Here is a 23,649-nt window from a genome sequence, read left to right on the forward strand (position 1 = left end):
CATGAGATAGCAAACTCACTGATAGCATAGCATATATATGAGAAAGAAAGAGTCATAAGCTATATATAAAGTACAAAAGACAATTTTTATTAGATATAGTTTACATGAATAATTTAATAAAAAACATGGCGAGGTTTCTAAAAAGAAGAAGTATGCCTGTGGGTCACATTTGGAAAGTATACGACCATGGGTACATTAGTATAGTAGACAAAGGATGACACAGGAGCATACAGGTATATATTGCTCAAATGCACAGTTAGCAATTTAACCAGCACTACTGATATTCAGGGGAACGAGAACAGCATAAAGTCTATGTCAAAAGTGAATGTGCCGTACAAGGAGATCCCCAATAATGGTACAAAGTGCCATCCAATCTAAAGAGTCCAGGGACTTATTGTAATAACTGCACTCTGTGTGCAAAGTATACACAATACGTACGGCTACTATTCCGGAATCACCGGATAGAGCCAGGAAGCGTACACTCACCCATGGTTAAAAGAAAATGAAGTCGTGATCCACAGACAGTGAAAGGCCACCCCAACGCGCGTTTCGCTGTATCAGCTTCCTCAGGGGGTCTTTGAGACCCCCTGAGGAAGCTGATACAGCGAAACGGGTCTTTGAGACCCCCTGAGGAAGCTGATACAGCGAAACGCGCGTTGGGGTGGCCTTTCACTGTCTGTGGATCACGACTTCATTTTCTTTTAACCATGGGTGAGTGTACGCTTCCTGGCTCTATCCGGTGATTCCGGAATAGTAGCCGTACGTATTGTGTATACTTTGCACACAGAGTGCAGTTATTACAATAAGTCCTTGGACTCTTTAGATTGGATGGCACTTTGTACCATTATTGGGGATCTCCTTGTACGGCACATTCACTTTTGACATAGACTTTATGCTGTTCTCGTTCCCCTGAATATCAGTAGTGCTGGTTAAATTGCTAACTGTGCATTTGAGCAATATATACCTGTATGCTCCTGTGTCATCCTTTGTCTACTATACTAATGTACCCATGGTCGTATACTTTCCAAATGTGACCCACAGGCATACTTCTTCTTTTTAGAAACCTCGCCATGTTTTTTATTAAATTATTCATGTAAACTATATCTAATAAAAATTGTCTTTTGTACTTTATATATAGCTTATGACTCTTTCTTTCTCATATATATGCTGTGTATATAGTATGTGTATGGTATATATAGTGTGTGGTGTATATAGTGTAAGTCCATATAGTGTGTGTGTATAAAGTGTATGTAGTGTAAGTCTATATCGTTTGTGGTGTATGTGTGTATAGTGTTTGTAGTGTGTATAATGTAGGTCTATATAGTGTATGCTGTGTGTATAGAGTTTATAGTGTGTATGATGTAAGTCTCTATAGTGTAGTGTAAGTGTGTGTGTATAATGCATACAGTATGTGTGTATAGTGTATATAATGTATAGTGTGTGTGTGTATAATGTAAGTCCATATAGTGTGTGTGTGTGTGTGTGTGTGTGTGTGTGTGTGTATATATATAGTGTGTGCGTGTAGTGTGTGGTTTAAATATATATAATGTGTGAATTGTATATAGGGTGTTTCGTTTCTGAATTTTTGTGTGAAATTATTTTCCACTCAAAGAGCCACCTGCAGTCAGTCAGATGCTCAGAACCCCCCTTGCTGTATAATTCACCCCCCCCCCCCATAGGGCCCTCAGTAGTTATTATACTGCAATGGGGGATTAGAGTGTCTGACTGACTGGTGAGGTCTCTATGGGGGGGGGGGGGTAACTCCTTCCCCCCAGACCCATAAGAGTCAAACACTTAGACCCTCCAATAGAGCACTCAGCAGTCAATCAGATGCACTGCCCCCCCCCCCCCCTTGCAGTATAATCCCCCCATAAAGCCCTCAGGAGTTATTTTACTGCAAGGGGAGGGGTGTCAGACTTTTTAAAGGGTAACTAAACCTTTAAAAAAAAAATTGACATGTCATAGTGACATGTCAAAAGTTTTGATTGGTGGGGGTCTGGGCACTGAGACCCCCACCAATCGCTAAAACAATGTTTCTGATTGTCCTTCCTCTGATAGCCGAGCAAGCGGTGTACTGGCTCAATAGAAAGTCTATGAGTCTGCACACCACTCCGAGGAAAGACGATCAGATATGAAATGGAACAGTACCCACCCGAGCACTTCTGCCACTTTGTTTTAGCGATTGGTTGGGTTCTTAGTGCTTGGACCCCCACCGATCAAAATTTCTGACATATCACTATGACACGACAAAAGTTTTTTAAAAGTTTATTTACCCCTTGCGGCATGAATTTATTGGTCTGAGTTAATGTATGGACCTGGGGTCTTAATTTTTTTTAGTGTTGCTATAGATGCAGAAAATGGCTGCAGAATCGAGGGTTAAAGATTTCTCATCAGGAAACGCTGCAGTCATTAGGAGAAGTCGCCATAATGATCAGTGTCAAATGGAGAAGAGAAGAAAACAGAACGACTCCCATCAGAGAAGTCATCACTTGTGAGTCACTGGATCTATAGAGGATCTGTCACCTCTGCTGACATGTCTGTTATAGGAAATCCTTGTATTCTATAAAAAGTCTTTGTGCATTGTCAAGAGAATGTGTTCCTACACAGTGTTATACTGTCAGCGATGGTTGGAGACCAGGGGAATCGTAACAATAATTAGTTAATGCTCACACAAAAAGGTGGTGTTTAATATAGACACAGGATGGCAGGGTGGTGGTGGAGAGGGGGGGGGGCCAAGTTTAGGGAACAGCCAAGGGCCTATGGTCTCCTTAATCCGCCACTGGGTATTGTAATACGTTGCAGAATTGCCACACAGAAGTCCCGGACGGAAATTCCACAGCATTTCCCTCCTATGTGCAGGAGGCCAACGCGTGTGTGTGTGTGTGTGTGTGTGTGTGTGTAAGGTCTTGTTCACGCATTGCAGATTCGCTGCAGATTTTGCATGCATTTTTTAAGCCAAAACCAGGAGAGACGTTTTGGTTCCTTCCTGGATTTGTTAAAAAAAAAACATGTAAATTCTGCAGAGGGTGAAAATCAGTTCCATTCACCTGAATGTGGTTGTTTCTGCAGCAGGTGCATGGAATACTGCAAGTTCAATTCAAATGCCATCCACTACTACGTAACTTGCCTTCACGGCCACCAGCCGCTTCCCGTCTGTAACTTTAAATGAGCCCTACACAGTAATATTGCCCTCTGTTATACCCCACACAGTACTAGGGACCCCTTTTGTGCTCCACAAAGTAATATTGCCCCTACAATAATAATAACAATAAAATACCCCCTTTGTAAACCCACAAAATGATTATTACTTTGTGTCCCCCACAAAGAAATAATGCCCCCTTTGTGCCCCTTGTTCCCTCAAAAAAAACACAAGATTCGAGTTAAAAAGAATCCATTATTCAGTGCTGGGGACCAACGTAGTCTGTCAGATTCTTGACGTTGTGTCTTGCATTGTGATTTTAAGGAGCTTTTTATGGCATTTGTTCCGTAGTGACTTAAGGGGGGGATGTGACCATAGAATACCACATGTAAAATTTGCATGTCCTTTGGTTGTTTTTTTTTATAGTACTGCAGACACAGTTCTGACTACTGTCCAATGGCAGATTCCTGGGAGGTCAGAACTGGCTACGTTAAAGTAAAAATAGAATTATCAAGTCATTTTTTAAAGAAAATTTAAAGGGGTTTACTCAACAAGACAACCCCTTCTCTTATCGAAAGCATCTGAGGCAATCAGCTGATAACTGACGGTTTTTCTCCTGAAACCCCTGGCAATCATTTGATATCTCTGGGAGAAGTTGTAGCCGGCCACACATATAGTAATACATTGCAACCATTCAAATAAATGGCTTTCTATGTAAAAGGTGTCCGGGCCGAGTCTTCCAGAATGTGAGCTGCTCATTGCTTCGACTCTTCTTAGGATTCTACAATAGGGTTGCAATCCAGACAGTAAACCACCGCCCCAGCTGGTCTTTACCGGCAACAGTTTTTGGTGCCGAAACCCGGGAGATTAATCGTCTAATAGCGGTCACTGGAAGTCAGGCATTGCAAAAGTGAAATTTTTAAAACTGCGGTAAGTGAGAAGCTTATTCTTACACAATCCTTTTTCACTCATGTATTGCCGGGGCTGGAATTAGCAGTCATGAAGTCACATCTCCCGGACGCAGAGAAATGTATCCAGAGTGATATGAAAGGATCCAGAGGTATGTTAAAAAAAATAATTGTGCAGTGTCCTGGGTTACTCTCACTGAGACATAATTGATCAGTCTCATCACTACTCCCCTGTTTTTGGACCCTGTGGAAGTAATGTAGCAGGGTTCAATACTGTATATCCCAGCAAAGTAGGTTTGTGCACTTTATCTGGGGACAAATGTTTGGCCCCCTGTAATATGCAATGGCCTAGAACAGTGAATTTCTCCTGACAATATCTGCATTTTAGGCTTTGCTCACATACCTCTCACACCAACTTACCTGTAATCACTTACTTTGTCACTTTTAGGCTTCTATCACATCTGCGTCAGGGCTCCGTTCTGATGTTCCGCCTGAGCTTTCAGTCGGAACGGAGCCCTGACTGACAAAACAGAAACCAGAGGTTTCTGTTTCCATCACCATTGATTTCAATGGTGACGGATCCGGTGCCAATGGGTTCCGTTTGTCTCAGTTGTGCAGGGGTTCCGTTGGGTTCCATCGTTTTGGCGGAATCAATAGCGTAGTCGACTACGCTAGTCATGGCTCTGTCGGGGCTATCAGTAAGGGATCCGTTCCGACGGAAAGCTCCAACGGAACGTCGGAACGGAGACCTGACGCAGATGTGAACGAAGCCTAAGCCATGCTTTCCTAGTTAACTCAGTAAACTCCTGGTCATTCAACCATCCCTTTGTTCATCTCTCCATAAACAACCATTTATCAACATCCACACAGCCTGCTTTTTTTAAAATGTTTCCACAGTTTGTTATAGCATCTGTCACGTAGGGTTCGTGGACCCACTGGGCCATACTGCCTTGGCGGTATGGCAGCTGGCCAACAGGGTGCGGGTTAAAGTCTATAATTCATACAGGGTACCTGTGGCAGCTCGGACAGTAGCAAGGCAGGCTCGGCTGGGACTAGGCAGCAGGCAGACGTCAGGTGTGGTGAAGCAGGACAGGAGTGGTATACAGCACAGCACGACTCTGGCTCAGCACGGCACACGACCAGGATAGCACGGGATACAGGTAACAGGAACAGGAATACACTAGGAGACCATCGCATAGACAAACTTAAGGTACGACAACAACGCTCAGGCATAGAAGCAAGGGGCTGAACCCCTCTTATAGTTGAGGGCAGTTATGGGCAAATAGTTCATTAAAGTCCGGTGCGCGCGTTGCCCCTATGGGATCCGGCCGAGGTGAGTGGAAGTGAGCGCTGGCGTCTCCTGAGGAGGTTACTGGGGCCAGCACTCACCGACCCATGGCTGCGGCCGTCAGGGGGAGAGTGAACCTGATGGCCCGCAGCCACGGACATGACAGTATCCCCCCTCTTACGCCTCTCTTGGGAACAGAGTGAGAGAGAAACTTCTTCAGAAGTGTAGGGGCATTGAGGTTCTCCTCTCGATCCCAGGACCTCTCTTCAGGACCAAACCCCCTCCAATCTACCAAATAAAAAGTCTTTCCTCCCACTCTCTTGGTGTCCAAGATCTCTTTAACCTCGAAGGTGTCTGAAGGGACGCTGGAGGCAACCACAGGTATGGAGTCTTGGTAAAGCAGTTCAGAACCATTGGTTTCAGGAGAGAAACATAGAAGGAGTTGGGGATCTTGAGGGTAGGAGGCAGCCGAAGCTTGTAGGCGACAGGGTTGATCCACTGCAGGATCTCGAAGGGACCGAGGAACCTGGGAGCAAATTTGTACGACAGCACCTTCAGTCGGATATTCCTGGAGGACAGCCAGACCTTCGTGCCAGGAAGAAACTGAAGAGGTTCTCTTCTCCTTATGTCCGCCTTCCGCTTCATGTGGTCGACGGCCAGCACGATGGAGGATCGAGTCTGCTGCCAGATCTGCAGAAAGTCCCCAAAAGCTGTGTCAGCAGCTGGCACCTCGGACGTAACAGGGATCGGGAGAGGAATTCGTGGGTGTTGGCCATAGACAATAAAGAACTGTGTCTTGTGTGTGGACTCGCTGGTGTGATTATTGTAGGAGAACTCTGCCCACGGAAGCAACTGAACACAGTTATCATGCTGCTTGGAGATGAAGTGGCGTAGGTAGTTCTCCAAGATCTGATTCATCTTCTCGACCTGACCATTGGACTGAGGATTGGAGGCCGAGGAAAAGTCCAACTTTATACCTAGGAGTCCGCAGGGGGCTCTCCAGAACTTCGAGGTGAACTGAACCCCCCGATCAGACACAATATGCTGCAGAAAGCCGTACAGGCGAAAGATGTGTTGAATGAACAGCTTGGCCAGCAGAGGAGCAGAAGGAAGACCGGTAAGAGGAACGAAGTGGGCCATCTTTGAAAATCGATCCACCACCACCACCCAGACAGTACTGCATCCGGCAGAAAGTGGCAGGTCAGTAATAAAGTCCATAGCTGTATGCTGCCAGGGAGCATTGGGCACAGTCAATGGCTGGAGCAGACCAGCAGGTCTGGAGTGAGCGACCTTGTTGGCTGCACATACTAAACAGGAAGAAACAAAGTCCATAATGTCCTTGGGCAGCGTGGGCCACCAGAAATGATGAGCAATCAGATCCCGGGTCTTATGGGTCCCCGCATGACCTGCCAGTCTAGAGGAGTGTCCCCAGCGGAGGATTCTTCCATGGTCAGCCAGGGGCACAAAGGTCCTCCCTGGAGGAATGTCCCCAACTTGCAGGGGATTGACAGAGACAATGCAAGACGGGTCAATAATGTTCTGTGGAATATCTATGGTGTCTTCTGTCTCGAAAGCCCTTGACAAGACATCGGCCCTCACATTCTTGTCGGCCGGGCGATAATAGGGCTCAAACTGGAACCTGGTAAAGAACAGTGATCACCTGGCTTGACTAGGGTTCATCCGTTGGGCCGTCTGAAGATAGGTGAGGTTCTTATGGTCCATAAAAATCAGGATGGGATGAGCTGCGCCCTCTAGTAGATGTCTCCACTCTTTCAGAGCAAATTTGATGGCCAGTAACTCCCGATCCCCAATCGAGTCGTTGCGGTTTGCGGAAGAGAAGAGCTTAGAAAAATATCCACATACCATTGACTTGCCCTTGGAGCCTCTCTGGAACAGGAGTGAACCAGCACCGACAGAGGATGCGTCCACCTCCAACGAGAACTCTAGAGACATCTGAATGATGGAGGATAGAGGCTGACGTGAAGGCACTCTTCAGGCTATAGAATGCGGACTCTGCCTCAGGAGTCCACACCTTGGCGTTCATGCCCTTCTTAGTGAGGTTAGAGATAGGAGAAATCAGTGAGAAGTTTGAAATAAACTGTCTGTAGAAATTGGCGAATCCCAGGAAGCGCTGTATGGCCCTCAAGCCTTGAGGGCGTGGCCATTCAAGGACAGACTTTACCTTTTCAGGATTTCGAGACAATGTAGTCCAGGAAGGGTAGAGCATCTTTTTCAAATACGCACTTCTCCAACCTAGCATACAGACAATTCTCCCTTAACCGCAGCAAAACTTGACGTACATGTCTCTGATGAGTCATAGGATCTGGAAAAAAAATCGAGATATCATCAAGATAGACTACTACACAAACATAGAGGAGGTCACGGAAAATGTCATTAACAAACACCGCGGGACCATTACACAGGCCGATGGGAATTACTAGATATTCATAGTGTCCATCACGGGTGTTAAGAAGCCAATTTGTACACATGTAGTACTAGTATGATCTATAACCCAATGGAAATGAATGTATCTAAATAAAAAAATTGACTTTCAATCCCTCACTGTCTTTTAGATCCATATTACAGCAAATACTATCTAAGGCTGTACAGGAAGATATTATTAATAAGGAGTTATTAACAGCACTCGCCAATGACGAACCGATTATTCCCACATTGTACTTACTTCCAAAAGTACATAAGAATGACACAATACCTCCAGGAAGACCGATAATCTCAGGTAGGGGGAGTATCACAGAAAAAATTTGCAAGTATATTGATTTTCATCTTAAAGAACTGGTCGTAAACTTACCTTCATATATTCGTGATTCCGCTGATCTTCAGAAGGTCAGCGGCATCAGCATTGATGACGACATGTTACTGGTTGCAATTGACGTGGAGTCTCTATATACTAGTATCAGGCATGTTGATGGGATTAGGGCTACAAAATTCTTCCTCTCCACGTCCAATTTGAAAAAATCTACATGTGATTTTCTGGCCGATCTACTTGAGTACACTTTAACACATAATTTTTTCAAGTTCAATGGGCATTTCTACCTGCAGCTCCATCGAACGGCAATGGGGGCTGCATGTGCACCCTCATATGCCAATTTGTTCCTGGGGCTGTGGGAGAGAGACCTGATGGCGAATGACCAGGATGATTCAATGGACCTGGTCCTATTCTGGGCACGGTACATTGATGACATCCTGGTTATTTGGAAAGGTACATCACTAGAATTGGATAGTTTCATGAATAACATGAACAATATTATGAGTTAAATCTTAAATTTACTTACAAATCTAATAAGCAATACATGGATTTTTTAGACATCAAATTGACCAAAGGTATAAATGGTTTCCTGCAAAGTGATGTGTACCGTAAGGAGACTTCTGTTAATTCTCTCTTACATTTCTCATCTTCCCACCCACCACAGACAATTCAGGCAATTCCAATTGTACAATTTTTGAGGATAAGGAGGATCTGCTCCTCTGACACTCTCTTTGAGGAACAGGCTAAGGATTTAAAGAATCGCTTTTTCGATCGGGGTTACAGCCTGCGGTCTATCAAAAGAGCGTATCACAGGGCAAAGTATACATCCAGAGATGATCTCCTCTTCACAAAAAGAAAAACAGACATACAAACACAGGTGAGGTTTATAACCAACTACCATTCTAGGTGGCCACAGATGAGAGAGATCTTTAAGAGATATTGGCCAATTTTATTAACGGATCCAATCCTTGCAAAATATGTGACTAGGTACCCCAGCATCACAGCAAGATGCTCAAAAACCTGAAAGATTATCTAGTGAGGAGTCACTATGATCCGACTATAAGAAAATACCCTTTCGGAACAAAAGGCGCAATATGGGGGTGCTCCCCCTGTGGACGTTGTGTGGCAGGCCCAAATGTTGAGAAAACAACAACATTTTCCAATGTGACAGGTACGAGAACATATACCATTACACATCCTATATCATGCACTACGAAGGCAGTAGTGTACTATGCAACATGCCCATGCCCTAAAGTGTGTGTCGGTCTCACCTCTAGGGAATTAAAGGTGCAGGTGAGGGAGCACATGTCCGATATTAGACGAGCAGCCAATGAGGAAGCGATGGAAACTCTGAAACCGATACCACGACATTTTAAGACACACCATTCCTGTGATCCAACCAAATTGAAGGTGAGAGGCATTGATCACATTGTCACAAATATGAGAGGGGGCAACATTAAACAAAAATTAGCGCAATGTGAAGCCCGGTGGATCTGGACCCTTGGGACAATGCATCAATTAGGATTGAATGAATCCCTGAATTTCGCTCCATTTCTTTAACCACTGACTCCTTGCGGGTCTATGTTTTTAATATATATACTTTTTATATTTTATGCACATATTTGTTATGTTGTTAACTACCCTCCCTTGTGTTTTTTCAACTTTACCTACAAGGTTCTCAGATATGCAGCCACTATTGGAACTATACATAGACGATACGGGAAGCTATGGACATGGGAAAAGATCAGAATAGGAGTTATATCGTATAATATACATGTGTATATATGCTTATAATTCATTTATTATGTAACATTATTATTTTTTACATTTTTTCTATATATATATATATATATATATATATATATATATTTTTTGTATTGGTATCTCTGTTGGCAGACGAATGTTGATTTTTATATGCACAATCACTGGTTCTGATAAATGTGTCTCTGGGATTACGTGCACGCAATACTTGTGTGCGCGTCCTCATGGATACACAATCACAACATATATATGCCTTTATATCTGTTAAATCATCTGCTTTATATGGTTATTTTTTGATGTATACGGTATTTACATTTACGTTATACTATGCACTTATTTTTATTATTTTTTATTATTTTTAAATGTAATACACATCACTTAATAATGGAGATATGTGTGTTTTTACATTATTTCTAATTGTTAACTACTATATCCACTATCATATATATTTCTATTTTTTTATTTATTTTTTATTTTTTATATTTTTTTCTTCTCTTTTCCTTTCATTCACATGTCACCCTTGTTTTGCGCCTTTTCTTTTTTCACATTCTTATTTTTATTATGATCGGTCCCTTTTAATACATATTCTTGTATTCATATAAATTTTCTGGACCGTCCGATTCATTATTTATTTATCTATTTATTATTTATCTAGCTATTCATGTATCACTTATTGTCTTTAACACAGCAATTCTCTCCCCACATATTCTGCTTTGCCAAAATCCAGCATTGATATACTATATATTACATTCTGTATCTTCCCTAATGGTTCCGGTCTTTCCATACACATAAATATACTGCCTCCACTGCCCACACACATTGGCTGCGTTTTTCTGAATCATATTGTGGGTCCCGTGAGAGGGGTGGTGCGCTGGCTGTGGGGGGGAGTGGCTTACGCACCTTTCGGCCGCAGTCTCTAATCGTGGCTGGATGTGGGCGGCGCTGTCAGACATCGCCGGCTCACATCCACTCCGATGACGCGGATTCCGGAAGTGGGGCAGCAGCCATCTTGCTGCACAATCTCTGCATATATGATACATTTTTCTAACTACTATTGGTGCTCTCCTCACAGGAAGCACTATCTGTACACTAGCACTATAGGTTTCTCATCACGGGTGTTAAATGCAGTTTTCCATTCGTCACCCTGGCGAATCCGGACTAGGTTGTAAGCCCCTCGCAGGTCTAGTTTGGAAAAAATCTTGGCACCACGTATACGATCAAACAGTTCTGAGATCAGTGGCAACGGATATTTATTTTTCACCTTGATCTGGTTGAGACCTCGGTAGTCAATACAAGGACGAAGAGAACCATCCTTTTTTTGACGAAGAAGAACCCGGCTCCTGCCGGGGAGAAAGACTTCCGTAAGAAGCCCCTCTCCAAGTTCTCTTTCACATAGGCAGACATGGACAGAGTCTCTGGCAAGGAGAGAGGATATACCCTACCACGGGGAACGGATGCACCAGGAATCAGCTTGATAGGGCAGTCATACGCCCAGTGTGGAAGCCGTGTCACCGCCTCCCTCTTGCTGAAGACGTCCGAAAATACAGCATAATGACACGACAATCCTGCCAATGATCGAGGCAGCGAAGGCTAAGCCAAACTAATCTGCACCAGGCATCGGCTTTGACACTCAGGACCCCATTGGAGAACCTCTCCAGAATTCCAGTCCAGGACTGGGGCATGTAGTTGGAGCCAGGCTCAGCAAGACAGCGTTAACAGCTTTGGATAGGACATAGAACGACAGAAGTTTGGAGTGAAGAGCTCCCACTTGGAGCCCCAGCGGCTTGGTCACACCTATAACTGGGTCTGGCAGAGTAGTCCATTTACAGATGCAACCGTCAACGGCCTCTCCAGGGTGGTGGTGGGTAATTGAAGAAGATCCACCAGGTCTCTACGGATCCAGAGTCCAGATAGACAGAGACCTGATGCGTTCTCTCGCCGGACACTATGGTCACTGGTATAGACAATTTAGACGGAAGTCCTTTCTTACCCAAGGTTGTCTCTCCTAGCAACCCTAGGCTTTGGGATTTTTTGGAACACAGACGCACAAGATGGCCACCGAGGCCGCAATATAGACAGTGCGAGAGTCCCGAAGTGCGGCTGCGTTGTCTCTCCTGAGTGGATAGCTTACACTGGTCCATCATCACAGACTCCTTTGGTGGATCGACATCTGAGGACAGCAGGGGTTGCTGCAAATTAGGGACCAGACTAGGAAGGCCTCCCTCCCGACGTAGGCGTTCTTGGAGGCGTTCTTGGATCCGCATATCAATCCGGGCGGACAGAAGGATGAGATCATCCAGGGTAGACGGCAGATCTCGAGTGGCAAGTTCGTCCTTAATTTTAGGAGACAGTCCATGCCAGAATGCAGCTACCAGGGCCTCATTGTTCCATAATAATGGTGTGTGCAGGCTATGTCACATTTGCAGAGCCCCTGAGGGGACAAAACAATGAAAACGCCCAAAAAGTGACTCCAGTTAGGAAACTACACCCCTCGAGGATTCCATCTAAGGGTGTAGTTAGCATTTTGACCCCACAGGTGTTTCATAGAATTTATTAGAATTGGGCAGTGAAAATAAAAACAATCCTTTTTCTTCAATAAGACGTAGCTTTAGCTCAAATTTTTTCATTTTCTCAACAAATAAAGGAAAATAAGAACCCCAAAATTTATAAAGCAACTTCTCTGGAGTACGCCAATACCCCATATGTGGCCATAAACTGCTGTTTGGGCGCATGGCAAGGAACAGAAGAGAAGGAGTGGCATTTGGCTTTTGGAGCACAGATTTTGCTGGATTGGTTTCTTGACACCATGTAGCTTTTGCAAAGCCCCTAATGTACCAGTACAGTGGAAACTACCCAAAAGGGACTGTTTGTGATACTACACCCCTTGAGGAATTAATCTAGGGGTGTAGTGAGCATTTTGACCATACAGCTGTTTTATAGAATTTATTTGAATTGGGTAGTGAAAATAAAAATTTAATTTTTTTTCCAATAAGACGTAGTTTAGTGCAAAATGTTTAATTTTCTCAAAAAATAAAGCAGAAAAAGAACCCCAACACTTGTTACGCAATTTCTCCTCAGTATGGCATATGTTCATATGTGGTTATGAACTAATTTTTGGGCACACGGCAGGGCTCAGAAGTGAAGGAGTGCCATTTGGCTTTCGGAGTACAGATTTTGCTGGATTGGTTTCTGGTCGCTATGTAGCATTTGTAAAACCCATGTGGGACCAAAACAGTGGAAACCCCCCAAAAGTGACCCCCATTTTGGAATCTACAACCCTCAAGGTATTCACCTAGGGTTGTAGTGAGCATGTTAACCCTGCAGGTGTTTTGCATAAATTAGTGTGCACTTGATATTTCATAGTGAAAATGGGATTTTTCAATAGATATGCCAATATGTGGTGCCCAGCTTGTGCCACCATAACAAGACAGCTCTCTAATTATTATGCTGTGTTTCCCAGTTTTAGAATCATCCTACATTTGGCCCTAATCTTTTGCCTGGACATTTGACAGGGCTCAGGAGTGAGAGAATACCATGCGAAATTGAGGCCTAATTTAGCAATTTACACAGAATTGGTTCACAATTGCAGAGGCTCAGATGGGAAATAATAAATGAAACCCCCCAGAAGTGACCCCATTTTAGAAACTACACCCCTCAAGGTACTTATTAAGGGGTGTAGTGAGCATTTTCACCCCACAGGTATTTTCCATAAATAAATGTGCTGCGTATGGTGCAAAGTAAAAATGAAAATTTTTCCCCAGAATTGCCAATTCAGTGGTAAGTATGTCGTGCCCAGCTTATGCCACTGTAGACACACACACCCCAAAAATTGTTAAAAGAGTTCTCCCGGGTATGGCGGTGCCATATATGTGGAAGTATACTGCTGTTTGGGCACGCTGTAGGGCTCAGATGGTTAGGAGCGCCATTTGGCTTTTGAAGCATAGATTTTGCTTGGTAGTAGTTTTGTTTGAGTATTACTGGTGTTTCCGTTTAAAATGTGGGGGCATATGTAAGCTGGGCAGAGTACATCAGGGGCATAGTCAGGTGGTATAATAATAGGGTAAACAATAAAATAATCCATAGATGTGTATTACGCTGTGAAGCAATCATTTCTGCACAGGCCGGTGTCGCAGTGATAAACGGTGTCTTTTTTTATCCCCCTTTTGGTCCACACTCCGCACCTTTGCAGTTTGGGGAATTTTGCTAGGAAGTATTATCCTGGTATAATACGGGCGCCCTCGCTTCTAGCAGATATGTTCGGGCCCCCCCTTCCTGGTTCCCTAAGTTTAGGGCCCCGATAAATCACCTCTTGAAACAGACAAAATGTTCCCCTCTAATCTGCACAACTGCATATTTTTTATTTCCTGACTTATGGAAGCCTTAACTAATTTAATTTTTTCATAGACGTAATAGTATGAGGGCTGTTTTTTTGCGGGACGGGCTGTAGTTATTATTGGTACCATTTTGGGGTACATGCGACTTTTTGATCACTTTTTATTCTATTTTTTGAGAGGCAAGGTAACCAAAAAACAGCAATTCTGGCATAGTTTTTTTAGTTTTTTTTTTTATACAGCGTTCACCATGCATTATAAATTACATGTTAACTTTATTCTGCGGGTCAGTAAGATTCCGGCGATACCTAATTTATAGCACTTTTTTATGTTTTACAACTTTTTGCACAATAAAATTACTTTTGTAAAAAGAATGTATTTTTTCTGTCGCCATGTTGTGAGAACCATAACTTTTACATTTTTTAGTCGACGGAGCTGTATGAGGGCTTGTTTTTTACGAGACGAGCTATAGTTTTTATAGACACCATTTTTGGATACATGCGACTTTTTGATCACTTTTTATTTAAATTTTTGTAGGGCAAAGTGACCAAAAAAAGAAATTCTTGCATTATTTTTTAAGTTTTTTTTTACGCCGTTCACCGCGTGGAATAAATAACATAATATTTTTTTCGAATTCAAAGTTTTTTTATTGGTTTTAATACAAATAGGCACAAACACAATTAGGGAAAATGTGTCCCCACAAATAAAGGGAACATGACAGATGAGGGCACAGCCCAAACATGAGGGTGAACATCACATCCTATAGAAAGCGCAAAGTGCCATAGGAGTCTAAGGAAGCGTATGAGAAAGGAGCATTGCTTAAAGGGAATGTGTTACCAGAAAAACATGTTTTTTTTTAAAAAATTAAACATTTAGTGTGTGGGTGATTAAACATTGTTCAAATTTTTTTTATTTTTTTCACGAGTCAGGAAATATTATAAATTAATTCTAATTTATAATACTACCCATTTTTGGTCACTAGATGGAGCTGTCCCCAAAATTGCAGCTTTGCAAAATTGGGTAAAAAGCCCTCGCTCTAGTGAGCTCTCAGCATCCCCCCCTCCTTTATCCTGGCTAGTGCCGGGATAAACGAGGGGTTTGAACGGTGTAACCTCCTACACTGTGTGTCGCCATTTTTTGAGCTAACACACAGTGTAGTAGGTTTACATACAGTAGTAAACACACACAAACACGAACATACATTGAAATCTCTTACCTGCTCCTGCCGCCGCGGCTCCCTCCGGCCCGTCCGCTCCGTTTGCTGCCGCTGGTCCAAGTGCACAAATCCGGAAGCCGCGACCGGAAGTAGTAATATTACTGTCCGGCCACGACTTCCGGTCCACAGGAAAATGGCGCCGGACGTCGCCAATTTCGAATTGGACTGTGTGGGAGCGGCGCATGCGCAGTTCCCACACAGACGCCGTACACTGAAGTCAATGGGACGGGAGCCGTTCGCAGTCCCTATGGGACTGTGGCTGCCGTATTCCATGTCTGTATGTGTCGTTAATCGACACACACAGAAATGGAACAAAAAATGGCAGCCCCCATAGGGAAGAAAAAGTGTAAAAATAAGAAAAAGTAAAACACAAACACACAAATGAATATAAACGTTTTTAATAAAGCACTAACATCTTTGACATATAAAAAAATAATTTGTGATGACACTGTTCCTTTAAGAGAGAAAATAAAAATATCACAGTTCAACTTCCCATACGTCCTAAAATGCAATGGCAACAGTGGGCAAGCGCAATCACAGGAAGCCGATGACCAATTAAGACAGACACAAGAAGGGAAGTAGTTGGAGAAGATAGAATGGGAAACAAACAAGAACAAAGAAGAGACAAGGGAGGGGGGGGCTTCATGGTGAGCCTGGACTCCGGTCCGGATTAGCATGAGTAATTAAGAAGCAGCTATGCACCTTGCAGAAACATGATTCGAGCAAGGAAACCCCCACACATCTGTATGTAGTCCCCGCCCCGAGGAAGTCCCATGGGGGAGGATATGCAGTGTATCTCAAGTCACCTTTTTCCAGTAGGTGGAGGAAGAAAGGAACATAAGCCATAGAGACCAAGTGTCCTTGTATCTGGTAGAAGCAGCAGCAGAATGAGCCAGAAGGTGCTCCATTCGCTGCAATAAGGCTACCTCCTGGAACCACTCATCCAGCAGTGGAGGGACCGGCATTCGCCACCTACGGGGAATAACTGATTTGGCCGCTTGGAGGAGGTGTCTAAGTAGAGAGCGTTTGTAAATGGGTAATGGCATAACATAATATTTTTATAGTTTAGGGCATTACGGTCACGGCGATACCAAATCTGCTGATCGCATATATAATGCTTTGGTATACCAAAGCATTATTGCCTGTCAGTGTAAAACTGACAGGCAACCAGTTAGGTCATGCCTCCGGCATCGCCTAACAGGCATTTGCTGAAGACAGACCTGGGGGTCTTTGTTAGTCCCCCGGCTGTCATGGAAACCCGACGGCGACCCGGGATTTGTTTGCGGGGGCGCCGATGGGGTGACAGAGGGAGCTCCCTCCCTCTGTCAAACACATTAGATGTCGTTGTCACTATTGACAGCGGCATTTAATGGGTTAAACTGCCGGAATCGGAGCGTGCTTCGATTCCAGCAGTTGCAGCAGGAGCCAGGCTGTGTATAACAGCTGTGCTCCTGCCGCTGATCGCGTGGGTACAGTGTCAGTATCCGCGTCATCACAGGACGGATATATCCGTCCTCCTGCGCGAACTAGCAGCTGCTGAGGACGGATATATCCGTCCTTCGACGTTAAGGAGTTAAACTTCTTATTCCTCCTGGATCCACTCCTGGCTTTGGCTAAAAAATCTGCATCAAAAACAGCAAAAAAATCTGCAACAAATAAATGATGTCAATCGAGCCTCAAGGTAGAGCTTTAAGCAGCTAACTTATAAGGAAACTGATAAACATCAATTTATTAAAGGGGTAAACATGTTTAGCCCCTTCAGGACTAAGCCTGTTTTGGCCTTGTGGATGCAGCCGATTTTTTCAAATCTGACATGTGTCACTTTATGTGGTAATAACTTAGGAATGCTTTTACCTATCCAAGCGATTCTGAGAATGTTTTCTCATGACATATTGTACTTTATGTTAGTGGAAAAAATTGTATCAATAAATTCAGTATTTGTTTGTGAAAAACACCAAACTTTAGAGACATTTTGCAAAAATTTGCATTTTTCTAAATTTAAATGTATCTGCTTGTAAAACAGATAGCAATAATACACAAAATAGTTACTAATTAACATTTCCCATATGTCTACTTTATGTTGGCATCGTTTTTTGAACATCCTTTATTTTTCTAGGACGTTACAAGGCTTAGAACTTTACCAGCAATTTCTCATATTTTCAAGAAAATTTCCAAAATCTATTTTTAGAGTATGTTCACACGGCAGCGTCCATAACGGCCGAAATTACGAGGCTGTTTCCAGGAGAAAACAGCCCCATCATTTCGGCCGTAACGGCATGTGCAGGCACTTGAACGCCGCGTCCATTACGGACGTAACTGGAGCTGGTTTTCCATGGAGTCCATGGAAAACGGCTCCATTTATGCCTGAAGAAGTGACATGACACTTCTTTGGTGCGGGCGTCTATTTACGCGCCGTCTTTTGACAGCGACGCGTAAATATACGCCACGTGTGAACAGACAAACGTCAGCCCATTGCTTTCAATGGGCAGATGTTTGTCAACGCTTTCAAGCCGTAATTTTCGGACGTAATTCGGGGGTTAAAACGCCCGAATTACGTCCGTAAATAGGCCGTGTGAACATACCCTTATAGTTACCAGTTCAATTCTGAAGTGTCTTTGAGGGCCTTATATATTAGAAACCCCCATAAATCACACAATTTTAAAAACTGCACCCCTCAAAGTATTCAAAACAGCATTTAGAAAGTTTCTTAACCCTTCATGCGTTTCACCGAAATTAAAGCAAAGTAGAGGGGAAATTTACAAATCCCTTTTTTTTGTCAGAAAATCCATTTTAATCCATTTTTTTCTGTAACACAGAAGGTTTTACCAGAGAAACGCAACTCAATATTTATTGCCCAGATACTGCAGTTTTTAGAAATATTCCCACATGTGGCCCTAGTGTGGTAATGGACTGAAGCACAGGCCTCAGAAGCAAAGGAGCACCTAGTAGATTTTGGGGCCTCCTTTTTATTGGAAAATATTTTAGGCACCATGTCAGGTTTGTAAAGGTCTTTTGGGGCCAAAACAGTGAAAACACCTCCAAAAATACACCATTTGGCAAACTACACCCCTCAAGGAATTTATCAAGGGGTATAGTGAGCATTTTAACCCCACAGGTTTTTTGCTGAATTTAGTGGAATTAGTCTGTAAAAATGAAAATCTAAATTTTTTCCAATAAAACTTCATGTAGCATTTGCAAAGCCCCTGAGGGACCAAAACAGTGGACACGCCCCAGAAGTGACCCCATTTGGGAAACTACAGCCCTAAAAAGAATTTATATAGGGGTATAGTGAGCATTTTGATCCCATAGGTTTTTTGCTGAATTTAGTGTATTTAGGCCGTAAAAACTTCTATTGTTTTTTTATTCTTTTTTTTACTCCGTTCACCGTGCATTATAAATGACATATTTAATTTGTTCTGTGGGTCGATGCGATTACGGCGATACCATATATATATATATATATATATATATATATATATATATATATATATATATATAGGTATTTTATGTTTTAGGTGTTGCTATATTCTAAGAGCCACAACTTTTTTATTTTTCTATCAAGAAAGCTGTGTGAGGGCTTGCGGAACAAACTTTAGTTTTTATTGATACCATTTTTTGGGTATATGTGATTTTTTGATCCCCATTTATTAAATTTTTGGGGAGCTGAAGTGACTAAAAAGAGTGATTCTGGTATCGTTATTTTTTTTTATGGCGGATACCGTGCGGGATAAATTACATTATATTTTTAGAGTTCAGGCCACTACGGACACGACGATACCAATTATGCATAGTTAATTTTTTTTCCTAATAATAAAGGACTTTATAAGGGAAAAAGGGCGACTTTTAATTTTGTTGTTTTGTTTCTTCTTTCCTCCAGCAATCCAGAATTATTAGTGATGCTCCAGTAGTCCTCCTGGTCCTTGTTTACAGGCGGTCATCATATATTTGCTGCAGCCAATCAGATGGCTGAGCTGTCACATGCCTTTTCCTGGTATCATGGATCCCATCGCTGTGTGGTGCCGCCAAGAGTACAACATGTCACCGCTGAGCCGTCTGATTGGGTGCAGCTGTCACATGTTGTAAACAAATGTCATGAGGCCCGCCAGAGTGTCAGCGCTGGATTGCCGGGGGAAAGAAGAGGTGAGTACTAATTCTTTTTTGTTTCATTACATTTGCAGGTGTTTTTAAAAAATGTTCACAAATCGAATAACCCCTTTAATCTTGAAAATATTTTAATATTGATATGCAAACATAAGTTCTTTCTAATAACTTACAAAATAACACACATCTTAGAAGTATTCTGTTCTGTTGGTTCTGTATTTTCTGCTAACCGGTCATTTATTTTGTAGATAGAGGCAAACTGCTGATGTATCTGTCGGTTCTCCACATGGTCGACAGTTTGTGTAATTTTTGTTTTCACATCTGTGTATTTCTGACATTTCTGGCATAAAAGGCTCCGGTATTTTATAACTTCTTCTGTCAACAGGAAGATGTCCTCTTCTTTTCGTCCATTTTCTTGGTGAAGCTCAGCTACCTTTTCTTTTAAATACTCAATGGTTTCCTGAGCTTCCCATAGCTGCAACAAAAAACATATCATCAGACTATTCTGTTCATCACGAATCTGCTGTTTTAGGGGCTACTAATACATAATAATTTAAGTGTACACATCAAATCTGTAATATGTATAACTTTTATTGAAGTGGCTCCCTTAAAACTTGTTACAGTTGTTGGTTTTTACATATTGGTATGGCCCAGAATGTCATGGCTTTCATGCTCTATTATTGGGATTTTCCAGCTCGTAAAGATCAGGACTCTGATATTGGATATGGATATTGGATTGGCCAACTCTCCACGATTGTCAGGGAATCTTCTGAAAAAGAGAAGACCTCTTGGCAGAGCATTCAAGTCTCCCACAAAGTTGGGAGTCTGTCCAACCTTAGTAGTCAGTCATTTACTGCTCGCACTGGACGAATAGCCTTCTCCAGAGCTGATAGAGATGGTGAAATGACATATGAGTGGTCACTTATGAGCGGAGACACTGGAGTGAGAAGAAATTAAGTGCATGGGTTTTTTTTTTTGTTGTTTTTTTTTTACTTGATGATGCTGGCTATAATGTATATGAATTTATTTCTTTTTAGTGCAGGATGTACACTGCATCTGAGGGTCAGCCTGAAAACATTGCAGTTACCAACAATGAGATATATATCTTGTGGTAATGTAATTCTCTAATCCTAGTTGCCTCTGGTAAAACTGTACTATAAATTTATAAACAGAAAAAATAGAAAAATATATAAAGGAAAATATATTAAGTAGAGATACATGTATTACTGTATGTATACATCTGTACAAGTTAAAGGGGTTGTCCTGCTAGCTAAAAGTTATGACCTATCCTCAAGAATAACAATCAATATCTGATTGGTGGTGGCACCCCTACCGATCAACTGTTTGAAGGGGTCACAGCGTTTAACGAGAGGAGGACCCCCACCAGTTAGATATTGGTGGCCAATCCTCAGGATAGCCGATCAATTTTATTTCACCAAACGCTTTAAATGTCAGCAGAATTGACTCTCATAAACATATAAATTTATTTTGCATTTCTATCTCAGAATTGTATCTGACAAGTTTATAAGAAAAACACACCAAAATCCGCAGCATAAAATCTGCCCCAAAATTTTAAAAGGCATCTAAAAACACATAAAAACCGCAATATTAAGTGCGGATTTTCCTTGCGGAATTATCTGCGTTTATCTAAGATTTTGATGCAGATTCTACACATCAAATTCCGCAAAATGTGCATGTAGCCTTAGGCCTGATTCACACGAACGTGTTAAACGTCTGTGGGACGGCCGTAGAAACAGCGGCCGTCCCACGGATCTATGTAATTCAATGTGGCCGTTCACACAGCCGTTGTTTCAACGGACCGTGTGAAGGGTCCGTGCGAAAATAGGACATGTCCTATCTTTTCACGCATCACGCATCCCTCCATAGACACTCAACTATGGTGGATGCGTGACATCGCGTCCCGCAGCGCTGAGCATGGATGAACCTCGGATGTGAAAAACTGCAGTGAACATGAGAGTGTTTGTGTGTGATGTTTCAAAAAGAAAACCAGACTTACGCTTTGAGTGACTTTCTTGCAGTAATGCTTCAGCTCCTCCATTTGTTCTAGCTTGAACTGACACTGGGAAAGGAGATCAATCAAATACAAGTTGTCCGCTTCTCCGTCATTTCCCTGTGGATTTTCATCTAGTTCTCTTGACTCTAGATATTTTGAATCACTTTCATCTGAGCTTGACACAGAGTCATTATTACATTCTGATACTGTATGTTCTGGATGTGCTAACTGTTGATTATTGTATTTCAGCTTCAGGTCAAGGAGTCTGAGGTTTCTCAGTGTTTTCTTAAGTGGAAGGTAAATTCTAGTATTATTCTGGACGGGTACCATTTGTACTGTGAGGCAGGGATCTGTCTCACCAACATCCAACTTTGTGTCATCTACAAAGGTTGGAAAACCTTCCTCGTTTAGGTTCTCAGCTCCACCACCAGTCCAGTATGTGGCCGTTATTTCATTGCACATTTTGGGTTCTTCCTCTAAATATTTAAAATCCTCTTGTCCCCTGTCTGTATCTATGCAAGAATGTTGAAGAATCACAAATTCTTGCCCAGTAGTGTCTAGATTTATCATGTCCCTCATCTTTATTTCCAGTGAATTTTCCGAAAGTTGGCTTGTGTCCTCTGTCAGGGATGTGAGACATTCACCTTCTTGATCAATAACTATCTCATCATCTAAAGGTTCAGTATCAGGTTCAGTGTCCAAAGGCACATCTGTTTTCCATGAGGCAAATGAGCTTTCCATGTCTTGTCACTTTGTACTGCCTGGAAACAAGGACCAGAAAAGAGCGAAAGCTTATGATGGATAAATAAATTCATAAATACATAGGCACTTCTGTGCATTTGACAGGTTTAGTTACATTTCATTCACATATAGATAGCTGGACCACATTGTAAAATTATAAATAGCAAGTATTTAAAATATTCAATAATAAATAATAAATCTTTTCGCACTCCAACAATTTTTTTTATCCTGGCCGACACTGCCCCTCTGCTCTCAGTTCAGCCAATCACACTAGAGGGCACTCAATTTAAGCTCCCTTCAATTAGTTCTAATTGCAACATAAGCCTGGGTTCAAAATAAGGCTGGGTTCAACATAAGGCTGGGTTCACACGTCGCGGTAAAAAACATTATTTTATTTTTTTTCCGCAAAATGTCAAATAAAGGCAAAAAAATGCACTCTGACCATGATGTACCTATTTATTTGGAGACATTTTAATTTCCTCACCATTGTCTTAATACTGGTTGCAGTTTCTACATGTGGTTCTTCCTCGCTGCAATTTTACCCATTAAAGCTTCAGTAGAGAAAATGTCACAGAAACATCAGGGTAGAGCACAATGTGGTCTGAAAAAAATATGCTACATGCCCTATAAAGTGTGTATTTTTGGTTGCATTGTATGGAAGGGATTTTGGGATCTGGCCACTGTGTTTTTAGAAAATGTATGCAATCAGACTGCGTTCAGACACAATATCTGAACAGGCCCCTAAAGATTAATATTCACTTTTGAAAAATCATGTTAAGAAGTGGGGATGGTAAGAATTGGTCAGCTTATTTTTCAGCTGAAAAATTACCCATATTGAAAGTATCGAACGTCTATGAACAACTAAGAATGAAACAGAAAGATATCTGAAAATTTCACTTAAACTCCATGTTCAGAATAATATGTCCATCCTACGTAACAAATGCAAGAGGCAAAATTGAATTGTCAGAGTTTAGTTATGTTCTACTAGGTGTAAAATATTGATTTTACCCATAGTGGCTATAGATGAAAGAATTTTAAATACATTTTTGAAACTGTATATAGTAATATGGAAAATGTAGTATCTTCTGTTGTTTTTACACACACCGTTTTAATGCGGTTTTTGTGGCAGTTTTTAGCTTTGTTTTTTTTTAACCAAAGCCAGAAGTGGCTTTGGTTAAAAAAATTGAGTGAACAACTGCCACAAAAACGGTGTGTGTGATGCTTGCCATAATTTGAAAAATACAATTCTATTTGTAAGCGGGTGATGCTGCCTCTTTAAATTGAACTGTCTGCCCAGTGCAGCCTCCATGTTTGTTGGTACCTGCGTTCTGTGTTCTCTCCTGTGTGAGGTGATGTTTACACCTACGTGTTATCCATACCTCC

The 23,649-nt window shown here is 42.1% G+C and overlaps 1 long non-coding RNA gene across 1 annotated transcript; it reads left to right on the plus strand.

The window, feature by feature from the left end:
• The first annotated feature begins 8,811 nt into the window (after positions 1–8,811).
• LOC142657321 (uncharacterized) lies at positions 8,812–9,857 on the plus strand. The gene is made up of 4 exons (XR_012849895.1): positions 8,812–8,979; positions 9,090–9,273; positions 9,380–9,512; positions 9,777–9,857. It is a non-coding gene; the product is annotated as an uncharacterized LOC142657321 (long non-coding RNA).
• Positions 9,858–23,649: the final 13,792 nt, after the last annotated feature.

Source organism: Rhinoderma darwinii, chromosome 7 (genome assembly GCF_050947455.1).
Source record: "Rhinoderma darwinii isolate aRhiDar2 chromosome 7, aRhiDar2.hap1, whole genome shotgun sequence".
Classification (NCBI taxonomy): Eukaryota; Metazoa; Chordata; class Amphibia; order Anura; family Rhinodermatidae; genus Rhinoderma; species Rhinoderma darwinii.